The sequence below is a fragment of the Peromyscus maniculatus genome, chromosome 21 (assembly GCF_049852395.1).
Source record: "Peromyscus maniculatus bairdii isolate BWxNUB_F1_BW_parent chromosome 21, HU_Pman_BW_mat_3.1, whole genome shotgun sequence".
Classification (NCBI taxonomy): Eukaryota; Metazoa; Chordata; class Mammalia; order Rodentia; family Cricetidae; genus Peromyscus; species Peromyscus maniculatus.
Genome location: NC_134872.1, coordinates 20,216,264 through 20,234,382, shown reverse-complemented (window position 1 = coordinate 20,234,382; position 18,119 = coordinate 20,216,264). Strand labels below are relative to the sequence as shown.

The 18,119-nt window shown below is 39.9% G+C and overlaps 1 protein-coding gene across 5 annotated transcripts in view; it reads right to left on the bottom strand.

The window, feature by feature from the left end:
- Cabcoco1 (ciliary associated calcium binding coiled-coil 1) overlaps positions 1-18,119 on the bottom strand; it is a 134,090-nt gene that overhangs the window by 28,045 nt on the left and 87,926 nt on the right. The gene's annotated exons all lie outside the window — the stretch shown is intronic.

Genomic DNA, 18,119 nt, shown 5'->3' with positions numbered 1-18,119 from the left:
CATTTGATCTCCCATAAGCCTTAGGTTTTTTTTCACTCCTTACGTAGGTAAGCAGTCTTCTGGTTGATAGTCATGCAATCAGCAGAGCTGATTTTCTTGGAAATAGATCAAAAATTCCAAAATTGGAACAATGTAAAAAAAAAAAAATGCTGTTAAAGTTTAACAACAACAAAGTAATTTAGTCTAGTTAAGGCCTGCTAACATTCAAAAACATGAAAATGTAAATGTTTTAAATGTTTCGAATGTGACTTACAGTCATGTCTAGAAGTCAGTGTGTGTTTATCTTTTGTTATGGCTACAAGGAATAGATAAAGACAAAAAAAAAAAACCAGAAGAAAAATAAATCAAGGGGCCTATTTTCCATATGTCTGAATAATATCGAGCAATTTTTAGAAACGAATTCAGCAAAAGTTTCAACAATGCCTTTCCCTCATCATTTGCTGAGAGGAAGCCTCTTGATTAATGTAATTAAAGGGTTGCTTGTAACTCAAGACTCAATTAAGAAAATAAATTTGGCCTTATTACTTTACTTCCAACGGGTGGTTTTCCTAGTGTGATTTTTGAGCTAAAATCTGCGGCTGCTTTGTTCCTGACACATGAATTGTTTTAGCGCATCCTTTCCCCTGCTGTGCATATGATTAAGGAAGCAGAGGTTAAACAGTGCGGTAAAGAATTGGGTAAATTCGTTCTATTTTTGCCCACAGTGCCTTTTAGTCCTCCCCCCTCTCCCCTTAGGACTGCAAGAGTGAAGAAACCTATTATCTTGTCCTGAAATTATTTAAGATATGTTCTTATGCTCAAAATATGACTTCTCTCGCTTCACATTTTCCACTACACTGATTTTGTGGTATCCGTGCTGAAGGTATTATCTGTACCAGAAAGAGAACCACAGGCAAGTGCATCCTAACGTTTGTTAAGTGTTGATGCATGCTGGACGCCATGATAAGAATTTTGCATACGTTGTTTTACTTTTGACCTTGTTATAATCCTAGGTATATATTCATCCTCATCTTTGGATGAGGAATGGAAGGCTGGAAGAAGTTACGCTGCTCCTCCAAGACACCCAGACAATAAGGGACAGACCTGAAGTGCTAATTCTGGCATCTTTACCCTCAATCTTGGCTCTTACCCATTTTAATTATTTTATGAAAGAGATTTGAGTCTAGTTTTAGTAGAACATCTGGTATGTAGTTGACACATACATGGGTTAAATTTCAACTGGAAAGAAATCTGTCATTCAGTAAGGGCAAATGAGTCAGTTCCTGCCTTCATTGTGTTTACAGTCTAAGGCAGCAGGACTCTAGTAGATCAAACCAAGCACTGTGGGAAGTGAGGCAAGGCAGAGGGGAAGACATGATGCCCTTGACAAGCCCCAAACAAAACCAGCCACTTTGCTTCCCTTATGTCCCTCCCATTGTTCCATGGGTCGTAGTGTTGATGTCCATCCAGCTGTCAAGCTGAGCCCTGAGAGGTGTGTACCAGCTGACCAATAAGCCCTGGTAGGGCTGCTTCGGACTAGATCCACAGTAACTTCTTACAGCCTTTCGTGCCTCTACGCTGTTTCCAGACACCCAGATCACAGCTGTCACCTTCTACTTGTTCTTCCTCTTTCCCTCACTCAACCATGGACAAGAACACCCAGAGCAGACTGTGCCAGGCTCGCAGCAAGATTGGCAACAAAATATACACAAAAGTGAGGTGTGTGTGTGTGTGTGTGTGTGTGTGTGTGTGTGTGTGTGTACACGTGAATGTACTAGCTTTGCATCATTCCAGCGAAGTCTCTGAGGTAGGCAACTGATAGAGAAAAGGTTTATTTCAGCTCACAGCTGGGAAGGTTCTGGCCTGTGATTGAACAGTGGTACCACCGCTTCAGGCCTGTAATAAAGTGAGTAGGCACATCATGGTGGAGGAGATTTGTTCATCTCTTGGCCAGGAGGCAAACACGGAAAGACAAAGGAATCAGTCTTCTTCAAGAGCATCCTTCACTGACTGAAGGATCTCCCACAAGATCCCCTCTCTGCTCAAGAATCTTTTATAGGCTCCTCTTCCTGAAGGCTTCACCAAATCCCAGTCACAGCATTCCAGGGACCCATACTTGGGCACTTAGACCCTTGGAGGACCCTTATGCAAGCCACAGTATGTAGAATTCACAAGTGTGACTACACAGAATCATAAAAGGATGAATGAATAACATTTGTTACAAAGCTAACACATTTTAAAATGCAATGCTGTGACTTGAACTTGTCAGTGACTTGATTCATATCCGGTACTAACTATATCTTTGTAGTTTTTGAGCTTCAGTCTGATGGGCTCTTCAGACACAGCAACATTGTAGTATTTTCCACAGAAGAAATCTTCAATCTTTTCTTGGTTAATAGAAGTGCTTTTAATCACTGACAGTTTAGGATCATTTCACTCCCAGAACTCCTCATTGGTAATTATCAGTAAATTTTAGGATTGGCACAAAGTATCAGCAGACAGTAGTAAGTTTCCTTTAGATGTGGGCCACAGATTTAAAGTTCTGATCAGTTTCTTTTTATGAAAGGGACGATTTCAGATGTTCTTTATTCTTGAGTGAATGACAGTCATTATCCAATTTTGTGCTGATGCCCTCCTTGTAAAGGCACATCATGCATGTCAAGTGATCGTAACCAATAGTCGGATTCTTGTCACTAAAATGTAAGAAATTTAAATGACTTCCCCAGTGCGGCCATGTGAGTTACTCTTCTCGGTTAATGACACTAAATAATCCAGGGGGCTGCCCAGGGCTTCTCTTCTAAGCATCTCCCACTGCCTCACTCCTTCTCCCATGATCTGAATTTTGGGGAATCACATTTTATTTTTCAATGTCAGAACAACTTTTGATGATTTATATTACTCTTGCTTCATCTTTCATTATATGTTGATTTATTATTATTTTATTTTTTAATAAATCAATTTTCGGATGACACAAAAGATGCCTTGCGTGGAGATCCAAGTCAGAAGACATCATTTCTCACTTGTTGAACTAAAACATTCCAAAAGTCTGTCCAAATTACAGTTAAAATGGTATATTCAAAATGTATTGAATCAAATGTTTGCATTTCATTTGCACTTTGGTTTTTATTCCAAGGCTTCAAAAATATATTTTAGAGTTCTTAAAATGTCATTTAACTCATGGCAAGACTTGACTAGCTTTTCACACAACCGACGCTTAGGAGAATTTTTCCACAGACTAGCTTCTAGCTTCGTGTAGTTTGAAGCTCGTGTCTCTTCCACTGTTCATGCCCATCCAGAGCCTGGCCACAAAGGATACATTCACACCGCCATATGACCTTGGACCTGGCACCTTTGTACACCGATGTCACGGAGAATGATAGGAGAAGCCTGCCCAGAGACGCCTGTACAGACTTGATTGTGCCGGTGTTCTGCCGAGTGAATCGATAGCCTTTCTGCTGTGTTTCTCCAGTCCTGTATCGCTGATTGTCTATAGGATACCATGTTTACGTACTACAGTCTCCATATATTGATCTTAATGTAGCTAACACTAAACCCGTAATTGCAACTTTTCTCAGAATTATGAGAAAAGTAGTTTTGCTACTTATGTAGTTGGTACACTCACTCTTTCATGTCATTACTCTTTTGGACTCTTCCTCAGAACTGTGCTGATTCTGGTTCCTCCTAACGCCCTAGAGTTTCATATCCAAGCGGTCATTAATGTTGGCATCAAACTTTCTTTACAATATAATAGTTTCCCCCCTCCTTTCCATTGTTATCACCATACCCTAGCCATGTTTTGTAATTCCTAGTTTTCTTATCTTCCTAATTAGTCTCTCTGTCCCTAATCTCTTTCACTTCAAAATGTTGTGTTCACCAGAGCCAAGTTACTTTCCTCAAAAGTCTGCTTTTATCCTAACAGTCTCACGCTCAAAATCTAAATTGCTGTCAGTTACATGTAGATCAGTGCTCTTACCATCGGCAGAATTTTAAAATGGAAGCTACTTCCATACTTACCAAACAGATTAATTTAGATGAATTGGCCAGAAAGCCAGTTGTAATTTGATGACAGTCTGAACTGTGGGATATTTTCTAAACAGGCAACATACATTTTTAAGAAAGATGGTTCTCAGCCTCAAGCAAGATTTGCGAAACCAAAGGTACCCACTGCTTGTCATGAATTAACTTCTCTCACACCCATCTGCCATCTATTTATATATGCTATCCTTCAAAGAATTCAAACTTGTTATCGTTTTCTGTAGGACTCCATTTCTCCTGGAACCTCTGGGAAAAAGATTGCTAGAGTAGATGTAATTACTAATAAAGTGTTACAAGTAGTGATTCTGGGGCTGCCGTAATGGCTGAGAGAAACAAAACGAGACAGACCAGAAACAAACACCATTTATAATTAGCAGTGGCCATTTGCATATAAACAGCAAATGTTGCCAGATTCAAATTCCATCTTATGAAGAGAGTAAGAGCAATTATAAATGTGCAACCAGAATACAGAGGTCTCGGGGCCTCTATGAGTGTGTATGCATGTGTGCGTGTGTTACATATGATGCAGTTTGCTTTTCCATACCCCTGAAACTAAACTGCCTCTGTGTAATAGTATCTAAATTGTGTCTTTATTGTTTTATAGACTAGAGTTGATTATCTTTGTAGTCAGGCTGATTTCCTGAAATTGAAAATGATTTGAATTTAAATTAATAGAGTTTTGCTGTATATAACTTGTAAGAAGGTTTAAACTACTACATAATTTATTTTTCTATATAGCTGTAAAGATATAATATAGCATATATTAGAATAATTTTTTGATAGGGTAATATAAAAACTTCTCCGGCCAGGCAGTGGTGGTGCGCGCCTTTAATCTCAGTACTCAGGAGGCAGAACCAGACGGATCTCTGTGAGTTCGAGGCCAGCCTGGTCTACAGAGTGAGATCTAGGACAGGCACCAAAACTACACAGAGAAATCCTGGCTGGAAAAACACTCCCCCCCCCGCCCCCCCCCCGAAAAAAACCTTGGTGTATATGGGGGTAGGGAGCTGCTGGAGGTCAGAGCCCTCTCTGCCATGGAGCCACACCAAAAATTCAGGTAAAAATATTTTGAGGGAGGAGGAAATATAATTGATGATTTAATTCTGACACTCTAATCAAAATTTAAAAATATTAAAATATCAAAAGCTATGGAGATAGGAGAAACAGCTCAGACGGTAAGAACACTTACTGTGTCATCCTGAGGATCTGAGTTCGGATCCTGCACTCGCCTAAAAGCCAGGAAAGGCCTCATGTATCCGTAACCACAACAGTGTGAGTGTTGAGACAGGCGAGTTACTGGGGTTTGCTAGAGACTCTGTCTCAAGGGTATAAGGCCGGGAATCATAGACCGGAAGATACGGTGTCCTTCTCTGGCCTCCATAAGCACACGGGAGATCATCTGTGCACACAGAACACACAAACACACGTGGTAGGGGTGGCCGGTGGCGGTCTGTGTCTGTTAATGGCACAGTGATATTGGTGTATTTAGATAGTAAGCGGTTCCTAAAGTGTCAGAAAGTCCTGGCGTTTGGTAGACTTTAAGCAACCAACAAATTTATCTTGTCTTTAAAACTGCAGGAGAAGAATCATTCAAAGCCACCCATGTGCTTCAGCTTTGGGGGACCGAGTCTCCTTCAGGGTGCTCCTCTGCACTGCCAGCCTCCATTTCAAAGATCACCAGATGGTCCCAAACGACTGCTCTACTTGAGGGCATCTCTTTCACATTCTTGCCAGAAAAATAGACAAATAAAAACAAACCAATACAAAAGCTATTCCCACAAATCTTCCCCTCCCCCAAACAATAATCACAAGCCACACTGAAGTTTGACTGCCAAAACTATTAGGTCACATGGCCTCTGTCTCACTCACTTTCCACCTGGTTAGCAGTCTTTCATGACCAAGAAAGTAATAAACCATAGCTCCCGTAATCCTACATCACCTAAGAAGGAGATATTAGGGAGGACTTATTTTAGCCAATCATATCCAGTTACAGCAAGTTACAATTCAAATGCAGTTAATTGACGGTTGATTTTTTAAAGCCAGAATCTAAAGATACTACACTAGCTAGTGCCGACCTGAGTGTTGCAGTGGGTGTCAATATTTGTTTCCATCGTTTTTCCACCTGACTCATGACGATGCCCCCCACCCCCACCCCGTAGGACTTCAAACCCCAAAGCCCTTCAGGAGACAAGTCCGAGTCCTGCCTCCCCACACCTCCCCTCCTCCCTCTAGCTTTCCTAACTTGCTGTTGCGGTAGCTCATGTGACAGGAAAAGCGGAGAGGAAAAGTACTTTAGGAATAAACAAACTTAACCCCAAAGGGACTTCGGTGATAAACAACGTTAACATTCCCAGCTGAATCTTGTGCTGTGGAAGGAAGATCTTCACGTTGTGAGGGGGACCTCTCTGGGACAGTGGGTTGGTTCCCCGGGAAGGTGGGGGCGGAGACTAAGCACTATTGGGGGCAGATAGCTCTGAGACTGGTTGGCCCAGGGTCTCTTGGTGCCAAATGCAGACTCGGTATTTAAGGATCACAATTACCCACTCTTAGTTAATTTTCACTTCTATGACATTGTCCAAACCGATTGACAGAAGATTGCTTTATTATCTTGGGGTCTAAGAAGGTCTTGTCTCTCTGGTGCTATTTAGTTTTCTGGAGAGGGCATCTCCTGAAGTATGGGATGCCATGAGGGTCATCATGAATCCATTTGAGGGACATCATCCAGCTGTGGCCCAATTTGATCTTACTTGTTTTAGCCTGATCTGTTAAGTAGGTGTGTTGGATATCACCCTTGATTGTTGATGGAACTTCATAAATTCCTGGCCTTGGCAACTCATTTTTCTAGAATTTTTTTTTTTAAACCCAGATCACAAAAGATGCCCAGCACTAAAATTACTTCACTTTAATTTTTGTCGTTATTTAATTTTAATTCTCATCATATATATTCAATATATACAGCACTGTGTTATACAACAATATCTTCATACAAGTGTGTATTCTACATTGAACATATCCACTCCCCCTCCCCCAGTAACTCCCTAACGTCCTTTTTCTGAGATTTTTAGGTGACTCTTTGGGCAGGTTGAATTTCTCAATTATGCTTCTAATCTAATCTGGTCCTGCTAATGAAGCCATTTTTACTAAAGGAAGCTGACACCGTCTCCCACTCTACCGTGCATTTTCTCATGCTATTTCTGTTTTGAAGATTGTGTCCTCCACTTCTAGTGTAGAAATGCTTACTCATAATCTCTTGATCACGGCTTCGGCTTCAGACAGAGCTGAGCTCTTTTCTCAAGTTATGAGCTCTGCAGTTACCTAATAGTCTGTAATTACAGACATTTAGACTTTGAAAATCCAGTGTTTTCCCATTTCCATTTGAAGGAGGCAGATTTAAAGAGATTTACATGAAGAGACAAAAAAAAAAATCCATTGTATTTTTAAGTCAAAACCTGCAGAAAGCAGCCTCGTTTTCTTCTGAGCTCTCTGGTCACCCCCTCTACTTCCTAAAGAGAGTCTTCATTAGGGGCCAGTGCACTAGTTCTTAACCTTTGGGTCACGACCCCTTTGTGGGTCGAAGGACCCTTTCACAGGGCTCGCCTAAGACTGTCAGAAAGCACAGATGTCTACATTATAATTCATAACAGTAGCAAAATGACAGTTATGAAGTAGCAATGAAAATAATTGTATGGTTGGGGGTCACCACAGAATGAGGAACTGTATTAAAGAGTCCCAGCATTAGGAAGGGTGAGAACCACTCACTGGTCTAGTGGTTCTTAACACCCATTTAATTTCCCACTAGAGAAGAAGGGTGGGCTTTGAATTTTGAGCAGTAGTAGGGGTCTTCAGCATTAATGAATTCAAAAGGCTGCATAGGGAAGCCATGTGTTGGGGCAGGAAAAGAGGAAACATAACAGGAAATATAGGGCATCTGAGTCCACCAATTGGAGGACTTTGGATATGTTGCAATCTACTTAGAAATTCTTTTGAAGAGGAAAAGATACTGGGGTATATGTGAGTGTGTGTCTATGTATGTGTGTATCTGTCTCATATAGCAGAGACCATATTTCCATTTCCAGAAAACTGAGCATAAAAGGAGGGTCAGTGCTGGGAGAGAAACATAAATAAACCATTTTTTTTTTTGGGGGACAAACAATAAGTTAAATGCAATTATCCTAGGTGAAAAAGGTATCTCTTCAAGTGGGACTAAAAGTTTAATGGCTTGAAAAAGTCACCTTTTCCATACATTTAATGAGTGTAAATGAGTATATAGTCTAATTAAATTAAACTTGGTTGCAATTTTTTTTTTGTCGTCGTTACAGATCTATAGTCTTTATGCTTCCAACATGAAAACGGTTTTCACTGAACAAATCTGAAAAATGTCTTCAATGAAGAATTTATTTTCCTACTCCAGGGTCAGAGTTTTCTGTTTCCCCTTCTAATACTTAATTATTTAAGTTAAAAATCAAGGGAAAAGCTACTTCAATGAAATAATTAAGATATAAAGAGGCAAAGCTGGTCTTCCTTTCATGCATGTTGATCTGCAAATCCTATGAACTGTAAATGCCTTTTGGATTTGAAAAGCAGCCTTATGTCTAGTTACAAATTGAAGAAGTGATTCAACTGGATAGAATTTCTATAATTCTGAATGCCTTGATTTTTTACCACTGCCGGTGGAAAAATCTTCCTTAAGGGCAGGCAAAGGAAGCTGTTAGCAAACCTCCACAGGAGGGCACTCTAGTGTGATTGGTTCAAGCTGCGGCAGCTGAGGCCCATTCTGTCCTTATCCGGGTTTTAATGAAGTGTCTCAAATAGACTGTGTGTTTCCTGAACTGGAAAAATTCGATGTTGCCCCAACTCGGGATGGTAGGTTTCACGTGAGTTTGTGTTTCTCTATGGGTTCAAAACGACTGTAAGTAATTTAATCTTCCTTTGGAGGCATGTAGTCGCTGTAAACTTTATCTTAAAACACAGTAAAATGGGTAAGATGCATGCTTTAAATGAAGCAAAAGCTAAGCAGGTCAGAATTACAGCAGGCTTTAAAAATGGCTGGGATATTTTAGAGCTGGCAAGCTAATCAATCAGAACTGAAGGCATTACCACAGAGTGCACTTATTACTTGTAATTGGGATGTGTTTGTAAGTTGTTTGCATAGACCACATTATTTTCAAATGATATATATTGCTTATAATGACATGTTTAGCTAACTAGACAGGAGATAGATAAATCAATCTTAGCAAACAGAAACAGAATCAAAATATAAATTCTAGAGTGGCTCTCTCTATGGTCATAAAGTCTAGGGAACATCATCCTCTAAAGTGTTTATGGTGAATATTTGGTCCAAATGTAGATTAAAAAAAAAAGTCCCTTTTTCTAACTCACAATTTCAGTAGTATGTTTTCAAACCATTCTCCAAGAGATAAGAAATGTTAACATTTTACTAGATTTAAATCAATATAAAAGTAATTATGATCTTGGCAGTTGCCATGCGTCTTTGTGAGCCTGGCCTTGTTATTCTGAAGACTAACAGACCCTTGTAAGACCAAGCCAGCTGCACTGAATGGACAGTTTCATTAAATTTGAAAAGTAACAGGCCTGGTGGATATCGATATAGATTATGTGGTTCCAATAACTGTTTATATAACATACATATTTCCAGTAAGAAAGCTATTCATCTCATTATAGTTTTTGCTCAAAAATGTCATGTGGGCTAATCCTAACAATGGAAGTGGGGGAGGGCTTGGGTATTTTGAGAACCCCTGTAGAGGGACATACTGATTTGTAACATGTTGGTAGCTTTGATAGTCTAGGAATTTGTAGTTGAAACAAAATAATGTAAGTGCAGTATAAATCTGACAGCTTTTGAGCCTGCATTCCAAATTAGAAACTGATGATATCAAGATTTCATACAAATGAGCCTGGAGAAATGTCTCAGTGAGTAAAAGCACTTACCATCTACAACCTGAGTTCAACCCTAAAACACATGGTAGACAGAACTGGCCAAAAAATTGTCCTCTGCCTGTTCACGCGCGCGCGCGCGCACACACACACACACACACACACACACACACACACACACACATACACACACACAGACATCACACATACAATAAATATTTTTTTAAATCAAAATACTGTACAAATGAAAACACTTGATTAAGTAGAGGTGGTGGTTAAGTTTTGATGGTTCACACCTGGTTTGAATAATTGGCTAGTAATTAAAATGCTAGTTCATTGCTTTCCCAGGGAATCTAGACACACTGTCTAAATTTAAATATCTTTTTTTTAGCTCCCACTGGCAGAACTTTCTGTCAATAAATAATTCAGGAGGTGAATTTAAAAATACAAAAAGACTTGGATATATGCTTATACATAATAATATTTAAAAATATTGTCATGTAAATTGGCAACTTTTATATAATTATATACATTAACAATACAATCATACTTAACATGTTTTCTTTGGTTTTTTAGTTATTTTAGAGGCTTATTCTATTTTACATCTTGTAATATTTTATTATTACGCAATGATAAGGATTTAACCCAGGCTGATTTATGCCTTCAATCTCTTTATCCAGAATCCAATTAACTAGAACCTTTATATTATGAGACACTTTATTGCTTCAAAATCTTAAGAGATTCATTGTTATGAAATGCCTTGATATCAGGAAGTCAAACTAACCTAACTTTTGTTACAGATTCCACTAGATTTTATAGCATTGTGAGATAACAAAATATTGCTTGCACACAAAAATGCTTTATTGATGAAGTTCTATTTTGTTTTACCTTTTCCTCTCTTTTATCCTTTTTTCTTTTTAAAATTTTTATCCGTTATTATTTGTGTGTATGTGTGTATGTGTATGCGTGTGTGTGTGTGTGTGTGTGTGTGTGTGTGTGTATGTGTATGTATGTATGTATGTATGTATGTATGTATGTATGTGTGTGTGTCGAGAGTAGCACTAGGCCAGAGAGCGACACTAACCTATGACTATAAGCATAAATACATAGAAGGCAGTTTGCCAACACATCCATTTGACACACAAACAGAAATAGCATCCCTCCTTCCTGGGTCTGTGAACTTCTAACCATGGAGTTTAGATGATGTTTACAGGACCAGGTGTGAATTATCTTCTGTCAAGCAGACCTCAAAGTCAACCCCACAGTGGTTGGTTACCCACTAACATCCATGCCACCATCGCACAAGTGGGCACATCTTGCTTGGCAGGTCAGTGTTGTAGCATTCAGGGTCCACTGCTAGCAATGCCATCAATAATTTTTCTCTCCTGTATTTTCCTTATTTTAAAACTGGCATATATTCATTATACATAGTAATGCCTTCATAAGGACATTTCACACAAGTCTATGATATAGTATGACCATATCCCTCATCTCCTTCATTCCCCCAACCTATGGGTCGTGACCTCTTTGTGGGGGGTGTTGAACGTCTCTTTCACAAGGGTCGCCTAAGACCATTGGAAAACCACAGATATTTACATTACAATTCATAACACTAGCAAAATTACAGTTATGAAGTAGCAACAAAAATAATATTATGGTTGGGGGTCACCACAACATGAGGAACTGTGTTAAGGGTCACAGCATTAGGAAGGTTGCCCTAGACAGTTTCACATCTCTTGTTATGTCATATACACATATATTATTTATGAACCAATGTAAAATCTAGGACCCATAAAGAGAAAACATATTTGTCTTCTTGAGTCTGACTTAACTCCCTCAATAGGACAATGCTAAGTCCATCTCCACTCCATCCATCTTTCTGCAACAGATATAATTCTGTTTTTTCTTATGGTGAATGAAGTTCCATGGTGTATACACAACTCAGCTTCTTTATCTCCTCTACTGAGCACCTGAGGTGATTCCACACCTTAGCAACTGTGACCATTGCTTGATTGAACAGCCCTGTGCAGATATTTGTGACATACAGACAAACAGTCCTCTGGGCTTTCTTCCTCCTTTTTTCCAAAGTAAGGGAGATTTTTTTTTCCCAGAAAAAAAAATGTCAGAATGAAGCAAATTGTGCTGAAAGCCAATGTTCCATTTCTTGAGCACTAATTAGAACTTTGCTGGGAAAAGACATTTAATTTTTAAGTTGGACTTATCGAAAACAATCAGTATTTCTGAGGGTCAGTTATTATTTTTCCCCTAAGATGAGAAAAATCAGAAAATCAGATACGAGGTTAGGTGAGTCTTCAGACTTTCTATGATGCTGCAGGGTAAGATGAGAGGGTCAGGAAGTTCACAGTCCTGGCTTGTAATTTGGCTCCCTCCTCAGGGGAAGGAAATGGTGCCATCATGCCTTTGTAGCTAGGATGCACCACCCGATGCCCTCAATGGTTGACTGCACTACCCCACGTACCCATGATGCTGACCCTGGGATTTAAAATTTTCATATTGACTTTTGGTCAACATTTTGCATTCATTTTACTTTTTTCTTTCTGGGTGATTTTAACTTGCCAAAATAATAGATATTGTTCCTGAACAACCACTGAGGATGAACTTCCTTGCTGTCCCTCCGGGTTCAAGTCTCAGAGGGCAGTGTTATTTGTATCGTTTGTTTTTGTCAGTTGGAGAAGAGGTGATACTGGTTGCCTTCTCCTGGCATTTAGAAATCAAGAGCTAGGTGCTAATTGCGCTTATGTTACTGTGGCAATGTCTTAGTTACTCTCTGGTCCTTGCGATTAACAAAAGAAGAAAAGAGGAAGGAAACGGAACTCAGCATCCCAGACTCCGGCCTTGGGAGTCCTAGGGCTATGGCTGAGGGTTCAGATGGCTGAGTGCTGGCCAGGGCTGGGCAAGCAGCGCTGCTCCAAGGCCCCTGACAGCTGTGAAGATGAAACTTAGACTGGAAAACCCACTTTCTAAAGCACACTTCTTTGGATCTTTTAAAAGTAATTGATGTCATAAGGTTAACTGTATAAACACACACACACATACACACACACACACACACACACACACACAAAAAAAAAAAAAAAAAGGCAGTGATCTAGTCCCTCCCTCTCCATATAATCTTTAGGGCTCAAAGCTTGTTTGTTTTTTTCTTTTAAAAAAATGTGATATGAATATGGAGATATTATTTGCTTTCATGAGTTGACAAGGGCATTGCAAATGGCCTTCCTTATGCTATGGCTATGGCTTCCTGTTGCTATGGCTTTCCCCAGGGACCTGCCATTGCCTGGTGACACGTGGCTCTACTTTGTAACTCTGACGGGACAACCGTGGCACTGTCCATGTGTCCATGTTCAGGAAAGAGATTTTTATTGTCAAACATCTGAAAATTGACCTGCCAAGTACTAAAGACATGTACATAAACACAGGTAAGAACGAACGTTGTATAAGACAAACAAGAAAAATAGAAAAGACAATAACAGCCAAAAAGCCTTCTAGTGCATAAAGGAGCTAAGGATGCCATAAGGAAAGACTTTCGAGTAATCAGGAAGGTAAACCCCTGCCACCCCCCCCCCACCCATATTTTTAGAGATACACAAAATGGTCTTGAAACCAAGGGAGCTTCAAAACTGTGTTTAGTCCTAGGACTATAGAATCTAAAAACACTGATGTTGGTGATTTTCAGCTTTAGCAATAAAATTGGGAAATGTCTGTAACAGATACCGATGTAAAGGATGCATACAGACATTGACAAAACACTCTGGCGACCTGCTATTAATGTTTCCCATAATTACACAGTGACTTAAAATACAGAGAGACGAATATAGAGCAGGGAGAACTGTTCCTGCATCAGCACCCAGAGTTCAGACACAGAATTGTTTCATCCCTGAGGGTATTTTAAAATACCACTGGTTAGGCACTCAAAATTATTTTAGATTTTCTTTCCTTTAAATTAAGTCATTCTGAGCATCTGAAAAAATCAGAAAATGTTCTTGTTTAACAAAGAGGCACGTCGCAGAAGACAGACAACGAAGACAGAATGGAAATGACCAAGAAGAAATTCTTATTTGGCTTGCATTTTAGACCCATGGAACAAAATCATTTTAAAAACAACCAATGCTATTTGAAGAGAGTTATGGAAGCACACATATCTGATTATTATTATTTTGACTGGAGAGATGCTCTGTGCAAGGGTTTGGACTGTACCTTCCTTGAGCTCTAGAACTTTCTGAGCTATGTGGTAATTAACCTGAAACAATTTAAATAGCTTTCTTCAGTATTCTGAGAACATCACTGAAAATCTCACTATTGTAAAAATTGTTCTCGAGATTTATGTAGCAGAAAATTTATGACTCTTCTTCACTGCAACTGAAGAGCTTTGAAATTTTAAAGTGTTTATAAATTCCAGTTGCATTCACATAGATATTAAAATGATGATATTGCTGTCGGTTTCATGAATGCAATTGGTTTGCCTCAATAAATGTTTAATGAGTATTTTCCTATGTTTAGATCTGCAGAAGTGCCAAATAAATAATAAATAGGCCTACCTTTAGGAAGCTTATCATCTAATTGAAGGCAATGAGTCAAAGATCATGCTTTGTTATTTATGTAAGTGCTGTTCTCTGTGCATAGATTGCTTTTCTCTGGTGGTGTTTGTTTAGATCCACTCTTTGGCTACAGAGTGGCCCCAGAGAACCCAAATGCTTTCAAGCTGCTCCTGTTGTGTTGATTCTGTACACATCTTTTTCATTCCTAATTGTAATCAGTATTGTCAGATGGTGTTTTATGTACTATGGATTATATAGAAATTTATTGGGGATCATTTTGTGAACAAGAAATAGAACATTTAAAGAACTCCTACAACTATTTGCAATAATGTCTTTTCTTTAGGCCAGTAGATAAACATAAAGGTGGTTTATGTATGTGTGTGTCTCCCACATAAAGGCCACCAGAGACCATTCACTGCCAAAGAACAGCAAACTGGACAAAATGGCCCCACCAGTTGACATTAATGAGCCGTCTCAATCAGCTTTCTTGTGGCTTGTGTGGTGGGCACACAAGTGACCATTTGTGCCCTATGTGGTCCCTCTGAGGGTAACTATTCCTCCAAGGATGCTCTGCGGACAGATTTGAGTTTGTAGTTCATTGTCATTGTGTGTCAGAATTTTTCTCTGTCCAATCCAGCTTCTTCCCCTTTCCCTCCAGAGTTATCGATTCCAAACTCCATCTTGACATCTGATTATGGGAAACCAAGCTCGCGACATGGAATATTGGTTGAATTTTGTCAACAAGAGGGGGATTTGTCATTGATGATTCAGGGATAAGCAAGAGAAAGCCTTCTTCAGATTTTGAAGTTGTTTCCTGTTGTCTGAACAGCTGGATACCAACTTGACTATGACATTCTAGAGACAAATCTGTTCTAGAATTTCCTTGATATTTTCCTACCAATTTATTGCATTAGAACATGCTACTTAAAATTCTGACGCCATTGGATCCCCCCTGCATACTCCCTCGCTCCCACCTCTCTCCTTTCTTCCCTTCCCCCCTCCTCTTCCTCCTTCTCTCCTCTTCTTTTGGCTGTGGATCCTTTCCCGATGGGTGCTTTCCCACTGAAGCCCAGTATCTTTACTAGACTATGTCTTGGAGTTGGTCATTCTTTGCCCTTTTCCAGAATGAGCATTCCCTTTGCTCTTTAAAGGCTTTCTCCTGGCACTTTGCAAACAGGATTCCAAGATCATGTTTGGGTGACTTGTCACGGTCCTCCCTTCCCAGCTTCTGGAGATAGTGGGGCTCCGTGTGCTGTTCCTCCATCAACAACCTGGGACCCTTGTCTGTCTTACCCTTCTCATTTACTGTGTGGTTCTCTGGAGCTTGTTCTGCGCATCACAGGTTGGTTTCCCTGTATCGTTGTTTTAAACTCTGTATTATTCTAGATATTTTAAAATCTTTTAATGTCACCATTTACCCTTCTCTTTGTTATGCCCTTTCCCTTTCCACTACACTATGTTTTTATGTCATGGATGTTCCCCTTAATTTATTTGGGTGTTCAAAGCACATACTTGTTAAAGTTCTTCCTTTAGAGTAAAGCTTTGTCTATCTCTGCTGAGCCTGTTTTTCCCTCTCTTCTCCCCTCTGCCCCCACCCACCCCTCCCTCTACTTCCTCTTCCATTGTTCCTTTCTCTCTTCTTGTCCATTTGACATTTATCTCTTATTCCTTTCTCCCTTCCATCATTTCTTTCTTTCTGGCTTTGGTTCTGCTATTACATCTAATTTAGCAACTGCTGTTTATTTTTAATGAAGTTACCCCACCTACTGCTCTGTGGCCACCACTTACATTCTACATGAAGAAACTCAGGGCCCTGCCACCAACGAGAACAAATTCTTCAGCCTCTACCTTTTGGAGTTTTGAAAGAGTTGGAGAAAAAAGGCAGAAGGAAGGCGCTCCCACTTAAGTTACTGTGATCCTGATGGGACGCTGCTCTCAGAGGAAAGGCCTGGACAGAAAGAGCAGGCCCTGTTTAGAGAAGCCACACCCAACTACCTGCCAATTTGTTATTAGGAGTAAAAGAGTGACCTTTTCCAATTTGTCCAGGAGAGGCACCCCATGGATTTTCTGTTGTGTTCCTTGTGACCTCATGCTGTATTCACATCTAGAGAGTTGAAGCTTGGCTCTTAGCTCCCTCCCTCAACCTTGTCTAAACAGCTTGGTGTCTGGTGCCTGTTCTTTGGAATTACATCATAGGCTTTCCCCTCCTCAGTGTAAGTTGGGAATCAAACACTGTCATTGTGTAAACACACCCTTACATCACTGCTATCCCCAGAAGATGACTGTAACTGTCAGAAGTCATCATTCTGAGATGCGGGAAAACAATGATGAAATTTGGTGTTTGGTCCGTTTCGCAGAAAATCAGAATCACAGTGATGCTTCCTCAGACTATGTACTGGAATAATTTCCTCCATCAGTGAGTGTTCCAAAAGGGGGCTTTTTTTAGCCTGGTGGCTTTCTCTAAAACTGTTTCTGAAACACTTCAATGAAATGAAAATTCATCCCTGAGCCTTTCACCTGCCTGATGTGCTCAACTTTGTGTTATGATTTGGAAATCAATTGCTAAGCATCTAAGAGGCCTGGGCAGAAGTGAACATGTGTTTGTGACAACTATGTCTCAGAAGTTTAATCAAACATAGTTGTGTGTGACAAAGTCCCCACTTGATGAATGTGGAGAAAGAGTCTTGAGACTTTGATGAGTGGCATTCTGACTTTTCATAATTAGTTGGTAAATGTTTCATCTTAAACACAGTTGCCTGAACTTTTTCTAGTGACTTTTTCCTGGAGAACTGGAATAACTATTTGATGGTTGTCTTGACTCTGTTGTCATAATCTGACTCCTGACCTCCATTTGTGAAAGTAGCACACACACACACAGACACACAGACACAGACACAGACACACACACACACACACACACACACACACACACACACACACACACACACTCTTACATAAGCCCAGATCTCTGTTTCTTTCTTTTTAAATTGTGTTTAATTATGCATCTGGGTACGTGTCTAAGGGGAGCTTTGTGCACTTGAGTGCAGTTGCCTGCAGAGGCCAGAAGAGGGCATCAGATCCCCTGGAGGGGTAGTTAGAGGTGGTTGTGAGCCACCTGATCTGAGTGCTGAGAATAGAACTCTGGTCCCCCCACTCAGCAGTAAATGATCTTAGTTGCTGAATCATCCCCCCAGCTCCTCACCATTGATTCTATTTAAAGAATAGTTTCTTCATGGAAAACTATTTAGTTTTCACAAATAATTCATAACTCACTTTAAATGTAGTTGAGCAAACATTTTCCCAGTGAACTAAGTATTTTTATTTTTGTACTGAAGTGGGCAGCTTGACTGGTTGCCATAATTGTATATTGCTATAACCTGCCTTCTGACCCTGACCTTGGAAATTAAAACACATACGCAAATCATCATGTTGTGGATGCAAACACACACCCAGATTCTAACCTTTGCTTCATGTCAAAAATAATACTCTCTTTATGGAAAACCATGCTGATTTCATGGAAACCAAATAGGGAGATTTCATTTAGCCACACTTTGGGAAGAACTTTCCAACGCTGAAACTTAGGAAAAAGAGGCCATGAATTTGAAGCGGGTGGAGGGGTGTATGTGGGAGGGCTTGGAGCGAGGAAAGAGA